The sequence below is a fragment of the Tenebrio molitor genome, chromosome 4 (assembly GCF_963966145.1).
Source record: "Tenebrio molitor chromosome 4, icTenMoli1.1, whole genome shotgun sequence".
NCBI lineage: Eukaryota > Metazoa > Arthropoda > Insecta > Coleoptera > Tenebrionidae > Tenebrio > Tenebrio molitor.
Window position 1 is genome coordinate 10,878,501 of NC_091049.1, and position 10,580 is coordinate 10,889,080.

General features: G+C 33.4%; 1 long non-coding RNA gene across 1 annotated transcript in view; it reads left to right on the forward strand.

The window, feature by feature from the left end:
- Nucleotides 1-8,092: 8,092 nt before the first annotated feature.
- LOC138128827 (uncharacterized) overlaps nt 8,093-10,580 on the forward strand; it is a 79,868-nt gene continuing 77,380 nt past the window's right edge. Inside the window, exons 1-2 of the long non-coding RNA XR_011158929.1 lie at nt 8,093-8,393; nt 8,639-8,765. This is a non-coding gene — a long non-coding RNA (uncharacterized lncRNA). The remainder of the gene's footprint in view (nt 8,394-8,638; nt 8,766-10,580) is intronic.

The following is a 10,580-nucleotide window of genomic DNA, read 5'->3' on the forward strand; positions in this document are numbered from 1 at the left end:
TTATGCGAAAAATGTTATGGGATATACGGTTAGTAAGTGCCATAACAGAATCTCGGAAGTTGAAAAATCTCGACTTGTCTCGATTTTTCAAATTCTTTCTCGATTCTTCTTCCTAACCTTAGGTATATCACAATATACTATTGCTGTTCTTTCTTTTAATGTACGGATATTCAGGAGAAAATTCTCTATAAGAACGAATAGAAAAATATATACTGCGTAAAAAAAAGTTGACCACGGCTTGTCAAAAAATAGATATCGAATCAGATAATGTTGTTGTATTTTTCGAACTATTTCATTTGATGTGTCATTTGTCAAATCGGATAAAAAAATAAGCAAGATACAGCGTCAAAGGTTTTTCGTCAGTCACCCGGTATTTGATTTAAAGTCCAGCATAGTCGATTTCAATGTTTAGCTTAATCCATATTAATTAATGTCGGCTACGAGTTATTGGTTTTTTAGCAACATAAAAATGATTTACAATATATTAGAAAATTATTTTAATTCTTAAAATCGATTTTGGTGGCTTACAAGACTTTACATGGACCTAAAGTCGAGCTTATCCCATAAATATTTTGCTTATACAGGAAAAACACTTTTTTAATATTGTGGTTATCAGCCGTGATGTGCAAGGCTGATTTTGGTTCATGGTTTACAAAATAAAAGTTGATGTCGAGGCGGTGACGGTCAGTCAAGGTGCTAATAAATGAAATTCGACCCCAGGAGGCATGATTTACCAGTTAAATCACTACTCAGTTTTCTCTGTGACATGTTTCGCTTGAACATGTTTGCTTAAATCCGCTTTGCTTTTCGCCTGTTCACATCCCAGCCACACTTTTTTCATTTTCGTGAATTCTCACTTTGTGCATCAACAAGCAATGTTTTCTTTTCGTTCTGTAATCACACTTTTCACAATTCCACCATGTCGAAAAGTCGGGAACGGCGTGACTGTTCTGCATGTGCGCCTTTAAACAATACTTCCGTTTCGATTTAAACGTGCACTGTTCACATTTATACCACTTGATGTTCTCGTCCGCGATGTGTAGCGTCTCAATGTGTTTCTTCAAGTTACACTCGTGCTGAGTTTTAAAACCGCACACCCCACACTTGAACCAAGTAATACTTTCAACGGGAACGTGTTTGGTTTTTATGTGTTGATTTAAGTTGCGCCTGCGACATGTTTTGTAAGCGCAATGTTCACATTTCAGCCAGATTTCGTCCTCGGGGGCGGTGTGGTTGATTCGGGTGTGCAATTTTAACTGAAAGGCGACTTTGGCTCTGTACTGACATTTATCACATTCAAACCATTTGATTGCTTCGGCTGACGTGTGTCTGACTTTGATGTGTTTGGTAAGTTGAAAACGGCGCTTCGCCTTGTAGGGACAATGTTCACATTCAAACCAGTATATGGACTCGTTGGGCAGATGATGCGCTCGAATGTGCTTGTGCAAGTCGCCGCGCCGTTTTGATTTGTACGTGCACTGGTCACATTTGAACCATTCAATGTTCTCATCGGACGTGTGCCTTCCTAACACATGAGTTTTTAAGTGTGACCGCCTTTTAGCCTTGTAGGGGCAGTGTTCACATTGAAACCACTTTATTTCCTCAGAGGCCATGTGTCTAGCTTGAATGTGAGCCTTTAAGTGAGCCCGCCATTTTGCGCTATAAGAACACTGCTCACATTTGAACCGTTGGACCTTATGTGGTATTGCAAGCTTTCTCATTATGTCAATTTTTACATTATTTTGCCAAGGCGGTTTGTATCGACAGTATTGATATTTGAGACGTTTTCGATTGAGACATTTGTGGCTCACATGTTTCAGTAGTATCAACTGTGAGAATGTATTAAAATCACATGTCTGGCAGCATTGACAATTTTCTAGTAGACTTGATCGAAAGACTTCTTGGAGGTGAACCTCTTGAAAGTGCTTTTTGAGATCTTGTAGTAGTTGACATTTAAATTTACACTTCTTGCAGTCGTAAGGTTCTGGAGGGTTGAAACAGTTGAAAAGGTGAGAAGAGAATTCATTTAATTCTTCTTTCATAATGATGTCTAGTCTGTAAAATAATGAATTTCATTTTTCTAAAATAACTTCCAAGTTCTTCATTTACAAACAAGTGCACTGTACGAGTATTACATCAGTGTAAATTTAATCAATAGCAGAATCGTTGTTATGACGAAAACTCTCAATACCATTTTCAAAAACAATATTAGAAAATATTATTGGTTACTTACATCTATTAAATTTTCATTCAGTTATTACATTAGAACTGGATATAATGAATACCTAAAATTAAAATAATTGCACTGTAGTATTTCAAACAATAATTTCAAATTATTAAAAATAAATAAACAAGTTTATGGTTATCATCTGTCAAGTACACTTGTCAATTGTCAAAATAAATCGATCTTTCCGTCTACCGTACGATGTAAACTTTTCTTAAGGCATAGAAACTGATGTTCAATTGTGGAATCAAATATTATATCTCAAAATATATTATATATTTTGCGAGTTTCTCACAACGCAATGGGTTGTTAGAGTTTGATCGTAAGCTTGGTTGTATACTTAAACGCTGTTCAAAAATCAAAAAACTATTGTGATGTAAATGACTTATCTGTCACTGTGATAAGTAATAAGAAATGTCATAAAAATGTGTGTCATTTGCACCGCAATGTTTTTTTGATTTTTGAACAGCGTTTATGTTGAAGATTTTTGTCAGGATAATTCATAAGGAATAATGAGCCTGACCAAATTCTCGATGCAACCAACATTACACTTTCGCAACTTATTTTGCAAAAATTAAAAAAATTACAATTTGTATCCACCACCGCCGTCTTGATGATTGAGATATTTTACTATCAATGGTTTTCTAACGTCACATGAATAACAACAGAATTTTATGGTTATGTTGCAGAACGTTTTTGAAAATAAGAAGAGACGAGTGGTGTTATGTTTGCAACAAAATGGAGAGCACTTTCAACATCTGTTGCAAAAAGAATTAAAACGATCATCATTAAAGAATTATTATTACCTTTGTTTGTTCTTAAGTAGTATGAATTATCATGTAGAATGCAATGACGGAAAAGTTCATTATTCAAGATGTAGTGCAGATGTATAATTGATTTCATATAAATGTTCATCAAGTGAGCTGTGTATTTGTAAAAGCACCTTTAATTTAGTTACATCAGAGTTACATTACAAAAGTCACATTTATGAAGATCATGTCTAATAAATCTTTACTTGGTAAAAATACAAAGACAAAAACAAATAAGAATTACTTTAATTTAATCAGTAAAAAGATGTAACATTGCTTTTGAAATCAGCAATGTTAAAATGGACAAAAACTGAAAAATTAGTCAAATCGGGTTCGCGCAGAGCAAGCAACTTTGAAAGTCAAAGTCACTAGCTTTAGCTTTACTACCAACAGAAAATCAGATTTTCATGGCTTGCTTAGATACACATTTATATAAAATTTAGTATATCTTGAGTTTGCATGGCTCATTTTTTTAGGTGAAAAGTATGGTGATGAGACTTTTTATAAAATTAACAATTGGATATTTGACAAAACATTCAGTTGTTATGCAACCAATTTAACTCCTGTCTGTGAACGGTGTTATTCACATAATTTTGATAATTTTGATATGGCGCGGGAACCATACATTTTACATTCAGTTTTCACGCCAACTTAATGAAATGGTCATTGACCATTTTTCAAGACGAGACGAATCGACCTGATTTTCAAATCTCTTTGTGCTCATAGTTTCAAAATAGGTATTTCCCGGTAACCCTCGAAGTGTAGGAAGTCAGATTTTCTACACGCCGTGATTGTTGCTGTTTTAATGTCCTGAAATTTGAAACTGAAATGCTGTAAACTTGTTAACATTCTCAGCTATGATATTGTTATCACAAACAAACTGTTCAAACGTATTTTTACATAAAACACTATTATAAAATTGTGCATCGTATTTCTCAGAAACGTTTTGATTCTTTCCAATGTCGAAAAACATCTTTTGTTTTCTACAGTTGTCAGAGGCGTGGTGCAGGCTATATTTAGCAATTTGAAAGACTCAAACAATAAATTCGTTAAATTATTCTCAACAAAAACCTCTGACAAAGGCAGATGATCAGTAGTACTTGCAAAATCTCTTCTCCCTTGTAAGGTACGTACTCCTGATTTTAGTTTGGTACCATCTACAAAAGGATAATATTGCAAAACTGTGTTAAACTGTTTTCAGGAAAATTCACATCATTGTGTTCGAAATATCTTGGATCGAAAAGGATAGCAAGTGAATGAGCTGTGAAAGACATCCGATCTTCAACAGCAACTGTCATTATGCCAGAAACCTCTTTTGCCACTATGTTGTTAAATATTTTTTCTAATTTGCTGTTTTAACAAAGCTGTTAACGCATCCGGTGTGAATGCGTTAGTAAGCTATTAACACATCTGAAATCTAGGACTTTTTTCAGTTGGTAACACACATTGGCGGCAGCAAATTAACTCTGGTATTTGCCGCGTTTATGTATAATTCATCTTAATTGCAATGTTTCTTGCGAAAAATGACAATTATGTTTAGTCTATATTCAAAATTAGAATGATTTTATTTGTAAAAAAACATGTATTTAATATGCAAATTATAAAAAATAGCATAAAAAATTCGTTTTATAAAACTTAAGAGCACTCGTCATTTACAGGCACTCCTGCCTGCGGCAGTCGTGCTGCAAATCTGACTCGCGTCTTAATAAAGGTAAGTTTTATAAAACTCATGTTTTAATATACTATTCCTTTTACCAGTGTAGGTACTTAGACCAGCATCTTCCACTCTTATTTTATTTCTTACCAATAAAAGCTGTTGTTTAAAAGCATCGACAGCTTTTTGAATCTTTATTTGTAGCATCTACGGGTGTTATGGAAGTCCACGTAATAAATTTAATCATCAATAGAACTCTTTAAAATAAACATTTCCTAAATATTGACCTTTTTTTTATTCGTCAATTTAATTCATGTACAAAAAATCTCATAAGGCGCTGTGATTTTGTCACTTTGACGGCGGATAAAAGTTTGCCCTAACCTTTATCCGGCAAAAACACTGAGGTAACTTATACCTTTAGTTGCTACGCATCTAATACCTTTTTAATGCCAAATAAAAAAATTAAATTTGTATTGCTCATTCATTCACTCAAACGAATTGCTTGACAATTAGACTCGAAAAATTGCTAAGCAATACGTTTTCGTTGCAAAAAATATTTATCCGACTAAATGAAACCTCTTGTGTAATTACAGTTGAATAATTTGTTTTGAAATTTTTGCCGAAAAAAATTACTTATATAAAAAAAATATTTATTTTAACGAGTCCTACTGGTGACTAAATTTTTTAGGTGGACTTCCATAACACCCTGTATCTCTGCTATTATAGTCATGTTTGCTCAAATGTGCAAAGTTTGCAAAACATATTTTTGGCTTCCCTAACTGGTAAACACACATATACCTTTCAATTTAGGTTAAGGTAGCTGCCATTTCCCGACAGACACGGTACTAAATTTCACAGAAAACTTAGCAGTAAATTTTCGAGAAAATTTAGACCACCGTGTCATACACAAAATTACCAAATAAATTTACTACTGAATTTTTGCAGAAATTTACCACTACGTGTTCTAAATCCAACTAAAAATGTACGAAAATTAGCGCAAAAACCCCAAATTGAAACAGTTGTGCCAGAATGCATGTGCTACCTTTGAAACTTTGAATCCGTTCAATTCAATTGGGTCTTTCGCATTGTGTAGCCATAACGATCAGCTGATGCCTGTACCAATTTGTGGCTTCTGTGCACATTTCCTGACATTTTTCCTGAAAATTTTAAAATGCGTTGCAAACAAACTACCTAAAGTCCATTCAAAAATCAAAAAACCACCAACGTTGCATTTTCCTCGATAATCTATCGGCAAAGCTGTCTAGTGTAAAATTTGGTGAGACTTGTAATTTTGAGGTTAAATGTTTATAAGTGTCTTGTTTTTCTGGGCATGTTTAGGTAAAAATAATAAAAATCAATAAATATATGAAACGTGCTGTTAATAAAACAATATGAATGAAATTCAAAGCAATTGAATTTTATTTTGAATCAAATAAATGTCATAATTTATAGTTACCAACATAGTATGAAAGAATGTCTACCCAGGGTTTTTTAAATTTTACCAACCTAAAGCAACAGGTGGTGGTTTTTTGATTTTTGAATGGACTTCACTTGCCACTTTCTGATAAATTCATTACTAAATTTTCTCAACAATTTGCTATTAAATTTTCATATATTATACAACTAGAGGATTGAAAATTCTCGATTATACGAGACGTGTTGCCCGGAAACATCACGAGATCGTAGATCGAGTGGTGTTTCCGGCAACACAGGTTGGTATATTCGAATATACAAAGGTTCGTATATTCGAAATCGCCCTGGTTACTACAATAATCGCTGTAATACATGGTAACTAAAGAAAATCAAAGATTCTTATTGGTTTATAAAGTAATGAATGATATAGTCTGTGAAATTTAGTAACGTGTCACGCCAGCTTTAATCGATGTAATAATATCGGGTGTTCCTTTAAATTTCCGGTCAAAGCTAGCCTTGAAGAGTCGTTTGTGAAAGATATAAAGCACTACGGATTACGGATCACGAATCAGGTGTTTAAATTTTACGTTTTTACGTTTTTGACTATAATTCTAACCTCTTTCTTGTAAGACGGTTTCACATTATTAAAAAACCAAAAAAATTTTGTCAATTTTTTTTGACGTGTCCCGTTTTTCAAAATCCAACTGTAATCGGTTAAAATCTCAGATTTGACAGATGATAAAAATATTCAACAGGGTTATTGTTTTCCGAAAACCTTCATTCGATTTATTGATAAAAATACTCACATATTATATCCCGAGTGCAAAATTTTTTATCGGAAATTTTTTTGCAAATGAACGAAAATATCCATAAATGAGGTCAGAAGACCAATTATTAGCAAATAAGAGCACGAAACGAAGTCGAGGGCTTTTATTTGATAATAATTGGTCTTCTGACCGAATAATATATGGATGCTTGAGTTCATTAGCAAAAAAATTGCCGATATTAAAATTTTGCACGAGGGGTATACGGCTGATTATTTCCTGAATAGAATGAAACCAAACGCATTATTTCCAATCCTTTTATTCAAAATAATAATAAAAAAAAAATCAGGTACCGACATTTTTTATCAGATTATTGCACATGTGCATTTTAGAGAAATTTTATCGGTTTTTTTTGTTTTCTCGTTTTGATTGGTCAATAGATATTTGTCACGCAATTGGTTGCTAAACACATGAAGGAAATTATCACATATTATATCCCAAGTGCAAAATTTTTTATCGGAAATTTTTTTGCTAATGAACGAAAACATCCATAAATGAGGTCAGAAGACCAATTATTAGCAAATAAGAGCACGAGACGAATTCGAGGGCTTTTATTTGATAATAATAATTGGTCTTCTGACCGAATAATTTATGGATGTTTGAGTTCATTAACAAAAAAATTTTGCACGAGGGGTATACGGCTGATTATTTCCTGAATAGAATGAAACCAAACGCATTATTTCCAATCCTTTTTATTCTAAATAATAAAAAAAAAATCAGGTACCGACATTTTTTATCAGATTATTGCACATGTGCATTTTAGAGAAATATTATCGGGTTACTTTTTGTTTTCTCGTTTTGATTGGTCAATTCACGCAATTGGTTGCTAAACACATGAAGGAAATAATCAATTAAAAAACGGTTTCCTTGAAATAATTAATACCTGTCCTGTGACGCCTTTCAGTGTGAGGCATTTGTAAGAGAAAAATTTGTACCCTCAAGTGCGACGGCTCTGAACTCATTATTTTAACATTTACACTAATTTAATTCTTATCGCTTTTCTTTGATTTAATGACACAACAAATTTTCTGTTAATTATGTAGATAATACATTTATAATAGCTGCTTTCTACCGTTTTAAACCGCATAGTTTAGTTCGAAAGCGCTCCGTAATACCGCTTTCGAGGACGCCACTGTCAATACACTGTCAGTTGTCTTGTCACAATTCGACAACAACCCCCACTTCAAGTCAAGAACATCTGTGAAGAACAGTATCTATGGATGGACCATTTCTGTTTGATTTCTGTCTGACTCTGCTAGTAGTGCCAGGGCACTGCTAATGTGGTGCTAATAAATTCGACAATTCCTAACAATTCGTAAGTCGTATTCGGTTTTCGGTTCCTTTCCGTGGCGTATTGGAAGGGTAACCTCGGTGTTTGGTTGTTCACTTTTTTCTAGTTGTTGCGGTGAGTGTTTGAGAACCCTCTGTGTTGTGATTACAATGAAAAAGTTATCAAGATTTAACACGTGGTAAGTACATTTTATTTCCATTTACAACCATTTTACCCTGTTAAACAGTAACCTAACCTAAAAGCGGCCAAACGTTTACGGAAACCATGCTTCCTACTACGATGTCGGTGATGCACTACATCGACAATTATTATTGTTTTTGTTTGTTTGTTAAAAAATTGCAAGACATTGTTTACTATCATCAGTTTTCCATTCAATATGCATATTCTTTTTTTTTGGCTCATCTTTTTATTTGTTGTCTTTAGTTCGAAAGTGCCTAAAACTGCTGTGATCCCAGTGACTTCTGTGAGGACTTGTTGCTTGCTGCCAACTACAATCAACTTCTTTATCATTTATTTGTGAGTGTTTATGGAGTTGTCGCTGGTACACGTGGTAAGTACTTTTTTTTTATCCGACAAGATATTGTTTTTAACAAATTAGGTAGTACATAGGTATCTGCATATTGGGTATTGGTAAAATGTCGTCAGGTTCATAATAAAACTATGTTCGTTATCGTTATTCATTATTCAATTCGAAATAGTAATTTATTATACGAGTTTTATAAGACACCATTTGGTCGCAAGTGTTTCTTAAGAGCACGAGGAGCGCAGCGACGACTGCTATAAACAAACAAGTGCGACAAAATGGCTTATAAAACGAGTATAATACAATTGTTTTTCTATTTTGCCCCTTAAATTTAAAAAAAGTTCAAAATATAGTGCTAGGAAAATTATATTTGGCAAATATAAGGGTTGGTAACACTGGTAAATAAACGAACAATTGTAAATTTTGAATTTAAAGTGTCGTGAAGTGCAGTGATCACGTAGCAACAACTCACTATGAGTCACTGCCAAGATTAAAAATTTAAGTAAATGTTCCTGAAATGCGTATCGAAAAGAACTCCTTTTCGAAACCCGTTTAACACATTGTAAATATCGTCAATTTTATTGCCTTCTTGAAAAACATTAAGATTATTACTTAATTACGTCGAGGGTGCTTCAAACGCAAACTCTTTATTTAGTCAATTTTTTTAAACGGAACAGCCTGTATTTCGATATACCGTTGGATAGCTTTTTCAATGAGCGTTCAAAAGATATAAGGTGTTTGGCATCTAAAATAAATAGTTTATCCACAAATTTCTTTTAAAATGTCAAATATTTCAGATTTTTCTTTAATTTAACTGAACCAAAAAAATACATTTCATCGAGTTTAATATTACTATAGATTTACAAAATAATTCAAAAGAGAATAAATTTAACCTTTAATTAACTTAAAAAAAAGAAATAAAAAGAACAGTGGCGGTTGTACACTTTCCAAAAAAAAAAAAAAATTTGTGGATAAACTATTTATTTTAGATGCCAAACACCTTATATCTTTTGAACGCTCATTGAAAGACCTATCCAACGGTATGTCGAAATACAGGGAGTTCCATTTAAAAAAATTGACTAAATAAAGAGTTTCCGTTTGAAGCGCCCTCTACGTAATTAAGTAAAAATCTTAATGTTTTTCAACGAGGCAATAAAATTGACGATATTTACAATGTTCTAAAAAAACCTAATCTAAATAATTATCGTCTGTTATATTTTTTATCTACTTTCATACTGTAATGTGCCATATTTCACAATTTTTTTAAGTGTCGTAATGGCAGTTTTTACGGCACTAGTGCGGTAATAAAGCACTAGTGCAGTAAAGAGACTAAATTTTGCAAAATTTACAACTATTTATTAACATAAATTACACAGTTTGAGACATTTTCAATATTGACCCCAGACGCTGTCCCCAAGTTAATGCTGGGCTTTTCCACCATGACGTTACTTGTTGAACGTAGAGTATCTGAAGAGCCCATTATTTTCGTTGCAATTATTTTCTTATTTTGAACTGATGTTTCAACATATCCCTCTGCAACATTGTCAGACTTCCAGCCTCCATGACGCTTGAGAGTATGCATATCTGCCCCTGCATCTGCCAATAATGATGCTGAGGATCTCCGAAAACAATGTCCTGTATAGTTTGCTGGTTCAGATAATCCAGTAGCGATTTTCTTTGGATTTCCTCCGATTGTATTCACTCCAACAGGCTGCTGGGTACATTTACTTCCCCTGTAGGTGAGAAAAAATCTATCGTGCTTGGTCTGACTGGGTCGCAAATCCATATATTTTCGAAATAAATCCAAACAACTTATTCCCTGAATATTTCCGTCTGTTATGG